Below are 6729 nucleotides of genomic sequence, written 5' to 3'. Positions count from 1 at the left end.
TTTCACACTTCATCTAATACTGATAAAAATATTAGTATGGGTAAGTTATGCGAAATCATATGTTCCATATTCATCTCAGGTTTTTGGTTGAGAGAAATATTTCGATATAGCAAGTTGTAAAGAATCGCAGGCTTGTTTCGCAAGTTATGTCAGATAAAAGTATTAAAAAATGTGACCCTTTGTGGGTGAGGTGCCAGAAGGGATTCGCAGATATATATCATCTGGACAAGAGATCTCGTGTTAGGAGAAAAAAATGGGATGTGTGAAATATGAAGAGAGCCGGATGCTTATTTCGGATTTTATAATCGTCTTGGTTTTTCAAATTTTTGACCCTTTGTGGGAGAGGTACCAGAAGAAATGGTTCAATATGTACCATCTTTGTAACAGATTTTGTGCTGAGAGAAATATTGAGATGTAACAAGTCTGGATGGAATCGGATGTTAATTTCGCGTTTTATGAGATTCATGGGTATTGGAAATTTTGAACCTGTGTGGGGGTGGTATCAGAAAAAGTGGCTCGATATATTCCATCTTCACACAAGACCTTGGATTAATAAAAATATTGTGATGTGTGATAATCGACTCGCCGATGTCGATGAAAATACCAAATATTTCCCTGGTAAAAAATAGTTTTTAATGGTCAATGGCAGTACCTAAGAATACCAGAACATTGCAACATAACATTGTTGTCAAGTGCTCAGGCCTTAGAAGTCACACAGTGCATGCAGCGGATCCTGAGGAAATTTGAAATTTATTTTTTCCGACTTCATGCGAACTGGCGCTCTCCTTGCAGCGTGTACTAAAAATGAAAAATCGAAGCCATGAAGCCCTTCAACCAACCTGCAGAAGGTGTCCATCTAGCAAAGAAAGGAAAACAACACATATATGCTTAATATGTAAGACACCAATATGTTTGCAATGCACTGAAGGAATTTGTAAGGAATGCGCAAGTTGAATTTTTAACCAAATTCACCTTTGCAGGTTTTTTTTTATTTCTGTATCGGAATATATTATATTTTAAGTTTCCAAAATAAAATGAATTTGTGTTTTGCTTAAATATTTTGTATTGTCGTTTTCTTCACAACCTTAAATAAAATACTGAAAAAGATAACTGAATATATTTAGCTTTAAAAAACTTGTGTTGTTTTATTAAAGTTAATAGTTTTAAAACTTTTTCAAGATCTTGATATACAAGAAATATACAGCAGTTATAAATTAAATCAAATTTTCAATTGTTTTATAGAAATTTTATGTATTTTATATAACCGGTAAAAATTACCGGTGGTCTGTACTAACGTTCGTATAATTTGACGTCTGTAGTTAAAGGTTAGGTACGTGGTACGGGAGGTACGTGACCTAGCACTGATGGAAATATTAGTATTTGCAAAGTTGGAGTAAAATCGGATGACCCTTTCTCTTGATGACGGACGGACATAGTTAGATCGACTCTAAATGTCCTGAAACGGATTTGGTCCAAAGAGGCTAAGGGTCTAAAATCGTTATTTCGATGATGCACGTTTTGGTCGTATCAAATGCTATATACCCTCTCTAGCCTGAGGGTATATAAATAACAAAAGAATTGAAAAAGAATATCCATGGACCACATTTATACTGATTTCAGTACCGGGCCTTAAAATGTTATTGTAGTAAAAACTTTTAAATTCATGCAGTTGTGGAACAGAGCAAGTCCTAGCTCTGAATATACCAGTCAATAGCTATTTCTAAATTATCCCTAATTTTTGTCTGCCATTTTATTCCTAACTAACTAATGCGGCGTTGTAATGTGCTTCCCAGCTAACATTCGAAAACGAACTCTTCACAAGTTTCCGATTCTGATGTCGAATTCGGAACGAGCGTGGAAAAAATTTTGTGAGATTCTGAAAGTTTTTTTTTTTTTTGAAAAAAAAAAAAAAAAACGAAATCGTAAGAAAAAAGAAAAAAATTCGGAACAGATGTACAAAGGCTAAAGAAGCTGTACATAGAACCATTTTTTCAGGCTTGCTTTTAAAAGAGTTTTAGACTGTCTTAGTTAAATTTTGGTCATAATTTATACTTACGCATCCAACGCTCACTTGATCTTTCACTAAAAGACCCAGCCGATGACTCTTGGCAAAACAATAGAGGTAGGCTCATTCGCTAAATCGAATATGGCAATCCTTTTCTGAAGTACTCGAACATGACATTTTTATACCCTCAGGCATATGGCTTCAGAGGGTATATATGATTTGATACGTCCAAAACGTGTCTCATCGAAGTAACGATTTAAAGCCCAAGGTCTCTTTGGACCAAATCCGTTCAGAATCGATCTAGCGATATCCGTCTGTCTGTCTGTCTGTCTGGCTGGCTAGTGCGCACGATATCTCTCACATGGAGTATCCGATTTGGTCCAAACTTGGTACATCGTAATATTATTATCAAACTTAGGTTGAGTTCGCAGATGGACAATATCGGTGCTCACAAAGAACCCCTTGTGTAGAATTTCAGACAAATCCCTTGAAAAATGTGGCTAAGATCATCAAAATACCGAATATCGCGGGTACCGTTATATGGGGGCTACACGATATCGTGGACCTATATAGATAATTCTCTGCCGAGGTATAAAGTACCCACAAGGAACTCCTTGTGTTGATTTTCAGACTATTATATTAGAAAATGTGGCTAAAATCATCAAAATACAGAATATCGGGAGGTTCCGTTATATGGGGGATATTCGATATAGTGGACCTATATAGACAATTCTCTTTCAGGGGTAAAGTACTCACAAGGAACTACTTGTGTGGATTTTAAGACAATTCCATACCGAATACCGAGGGGTACCGTTATATGGGGGCTATACCATATCGTGGACCTATATAGATAATTCTCTGTCGAGGTATAAAGTACCCACAAGGAACTCCTTGTGTGGATTTTCAAACAATTCCGTTGAAAAATGTGGGTAAAGTTATCAAAATACCGAATATCGGGGGTACCGTTATATGGGGGATATACGATATCGTGGACCGATATAGCCATCCTCGAACTTGACCTGCCTGCAGACAAAAGAGAGATCTGTGCAAAAATTTAGCTTCCTATCTTAATTCGTTTAGACTGTAGCGTGATTACAACAGACGGACGGACGGACGGACAGACGGACGCACAGGGCTAAATCGTCGTAGAATTTTACGCTGATCAAGAATATATATACTTTGTTGGGTCTAAAATGATTATTTCGATGAGTTACAAACGGAATGACGAACTTAATATACCCTCCATACTATGTATGGTGGAGGGTATAACAAATGTAACAAGGGTATAAAAACCTCCACCATACTATGGAGGGTATATTAACTTTGTCATTCCGTTTGGAACTCCGCGAAATACTCATGTCAGACCCAACAAAGTATATATATTCTTGATCAGCGTAAAATTCTAAGTCGATATAGTCCGTCTTTCTGTCCGTCTGTCTGTCTGTTGTAATCACGCTATCTTTCGAACGAATTGAGATAGAAGGCTAAAATTTTGCACACGTGTTTATTTTTCCAGTAGCCAGGTTAAGTTCGTAAATGGACCATGTAGGTCCACATTTTCATATAGCCCCCATATAACGGTACCTCCCGATATTCGGTATTTTGATGATTTTAGCGACATTATTCACCAGAATTGTTTCAACTTTGGTATTTGAAGTTCGAAATGGATACTACAGCCTAAGACAGAAAATTGTCTATGCTGGTCCACGTTTTCGTATATCAGTACCTCCCATATTTTGACGAGTTAAGGTACAATACCCACCTAAATTATTTGAGATGTCGTATTTGACGTTCGTAATGGATGCTGCATCCTGTAACAGAAAATTGTCTGTGCTGTTCCAGGTCTTCGCAAAGCTCCAATTTAACGGTAACTCCCTATATACGATATTTTGATGATTTTACCTACATTATTCACCGTTTATTTTAAGTTTCGAATTTGAATATGGTAATGGCTTATGACAAACAATGCCTATGTAGGCCACGTCGTATAGACCCCAATATAACGGCTATATTCGGTATTTTCAAAATTTTAACATAATTTTTTAAGGATTTATTTTTTTATTTTTTTTTTATTTAAATTTCCAAATAAGTTCCAAGTGGTGGAGGGAATTCAAAGTTCGGCCCGGCCGAACTTACTGCTTTTTAACTTGTTTTTATTTGACACTTTTCTCACAATATGTTAAATTAAGAGAAAATCGGAAAAAACGCAACTGATACGGTTTCAATTCTTTTTCATCCCAAAAGGCAAAAATGTTGTCTTCCCAAAACTGTAAATATTAATTTAAATTTCCACACAGTTTCAATATTATTTTGTTTATTATTCAAAACAATACATACAAATACAAAAACTATTATTCAGAACAAAACTACCAAAATAAAAAAATTGTATTCAGGTGATTACTCTGCTCTAACTGGGAGATTATTGTACCATGGAGTTAGACCTGGCACGTCGCAGTATATATTTCATATTTATTTAGGTCCGATACGAAATAGAAAATATTGGCCCATTAAAAATTTAAATAATCATAACAGAAGTCAAAATATTTTTTAAAAATCGTACATTGGTTGAGGGTATACGTCTGTCGGCAAAATCGACAGATACTTTTTAACTTGTCCTTTATAGTATTGAGAAAAATGTGCATAATGAGTAGACTCTTGCAGTTCTGGAGCAGAGCTTGACAACTGCTCCGCTATATATTTATTTTTAATGGTAAACATATCGTTTCACGAGTTTATCTCTTAATTTTACCATGGTCATATTTTTTTTGCTTGTTGCGCCACGCAAATATATATTTGTTATAAGAATGTTATGCTAAATAGTAACTTTTTTATGATTTCGCATGAAATGTTTAAGGATTTGAGGGATATAAATGAGTTGAAGATTACGAATCAATGATAATATGCAAATACGTATAAACATTGAACTCCCATCATAAAGGATAAATCGTTTATCGTGGTAACCACTTTTACATTCTTGCAATTATGTCTGTCCGTCTGTCTGTTGAAATTACGATACAGTCCACATTTTTTGCCGTAGAGCGTCAAAATTTAGCAAAACAATTAGTATTGTGCACAGAATGTTTGGTATTGAAAATGAGATGTCCAAATGATGTCGGTCCAGGTTCTGGTATAGCTCCAACGGTACGTTTGGATATTCGGCATTTTGTTAATTTTTTTCACATTTGGTCACGGATTTGTATAAAAATTGGTATTTGTAGGTCATAATGGGTTCCTTCTCATGTGGCGAAACATTGTATTTATAGGTCCAGGTTTTGGTATAGCCCCTATATAACGGTACCTCCCGATATTCGGTATTTTGATGATTTTTGCCACATTTTCTCACAGATTCATCTAAAAATCGGTATTTGTAAGTTAAGACGGGTTCTAGCTTATGTGGCGAAACATTGTATGTATAGGTCCACGTTTTGGTATAGCCTCCATACAAGGGTAACTGCCGATATTCGGTATTTTGATGATTTTTGTCACATTTTTTTTTTTACGGATTTTTCTAAAAATCGGTATTTGTGGGTCAAAATGGGTTCAAGCTCCGCGAAACATTGTATGTATAGGTCCACGTTGTTGTATTGTCCCATGTAATTGTACCTCCCGATATTCGGTATTTTGATGATTTTTGCCACACTTCCCACTAATTTGTCTAAAAATTGGAATTTGTTGACCATGATGGGTTCTAGCTCCGGTGGGGAAACATTGTATGTATAGGTCCACGTTTGGCATTTGTGGGTCATAACGGGTTCTAGCTCCGGTGGCAAAACATTGAATATTTAGGTTCATGTTTTTCTATAGCGAACATAAACCGATTCCCACCGATATTTAGAATTTTGATAATTCTAGTCATTTACCCATAAAATTGTTTCAAATTTGGTATTCTAGAAAATTTGATAGATGACAATCCCTGAAGTATAAAATTGTCTGCAGAGGTTCACGATTTAGTATGGCCCCATATAACGGCTTCACTCACTTTATGGTTTTTGATAAGTTTAAATGCATTATGCAAAAGATCTTACTGGTATTTGTAGTTTAAAAATAAAAATGTTTCCTTTAACTTAAGGTGGAGGATATTAAAAATTCGGCACGGCCGAACTTAATGTTTATACCCTACACCACAAGGTGGTCAGGGTATTATGTCTTTGTTCATTTGTTTGTAACAGGCAAAAGGAAACGAAAAGAGACCCATAATTCCTTTTGATGATCTGCATAGAATCACATTCTGAGTCGATTTATGCATGTCCGTCCGTCCGTCTGTCCATGTATTTTTGTAAACAAAGTACAGTTCGCATTTATTTCCCTATCCAGATGAAATTTTGCACAAATCATTTGTTTGGCCCAAGGATGAGCCCTATTGAAATTGGAGATAATCGGTAAAAATTTAGATATAGCTCCCATATATATCTTCGTCCGATTTTCCTTTTATTGTGCGCCAAACGTGTAATATCAGTCCGAATAGTATGAAATTTTGCACGTACGATCAGATTGGACCTGAAAATAAGTATGCCAAATTTGATCGAAATCAGTTCAGATATAGCTATAGCTCCCATATATACTGTTCATCCGATTTGTTAGATTTGTTATCCACAGCTGTAATATGCACTTCGTAACAACGATATTCAGGGAAATATGTCAAATACAGCTCAGAAATATCTTTGCCAAATTTTATCGAGATCGGTTCCGATTTGGATATAGCTCCCATACATATTTTTTATCCG

The sequence above is a fragment of the Musca domestica genome, unplaced genomic scaffold (genome assembly GCF_030504385.1).
Source record: "Musca domestica strain aabys unplaced genomic scaffold, Musca_domestica.polishedcontigs.V.1.1 5, whole genome shotgun sequence".
Lineage (NCBI taxonomy): Eukaryota > Metazoa > Arthropoda > Insecta > Diptera > Muscidae > Musca > Musca domestica.
Note: the sequence above shows the minus strand (reverse complement) of the source record.